The sequence below is a fragment of the Pygoscelis adeliae genome, unplaced genomic scaffold, assembly GCF_000699105.1.
Source record: "Pygoscelis adeliae isolate BGI_AS28 unplaced genomic scaffold, ASM69910v1 Scaffold358, whole genome shotgun sequence".
NCBI lineage: Eukaryota > Metazoa > Chordata > Aves > Sphenisciformes > Spheniscidae > Pygoscelis > Pygoscelis adeliae.
Genome location: NW_008825429.1, coordinates 1,374,856 through 1,375,095, shown reverse-complemented (window position 1 = coordinate 1,375,095; position 240 = coordinate 1,374,856).

Below are 240 nucleotides of genomic sequence, written 5' to 3'. Positions count from 1 at the left end.
CGCCCCCCCCGCCCGGCGCCCCCCGCCACAGCCACCCCTGGCACACAGCCTTGCCGGCACAGCCCCACCACGGCCCGGGGGGAATGCGCTGCCATCACAAGAAGGGCCAGCGCAGGGGCTGGGTGCAGTGGTGGGTTATCCTGCTCTGCAGCCAAGCACAGGCCCGGTACCATGCGGCAGAGCACAGCTCTGCTTATCAGCACCCTCCAAAGTACCCTGAGAGGGGATGCTGATAGGGGA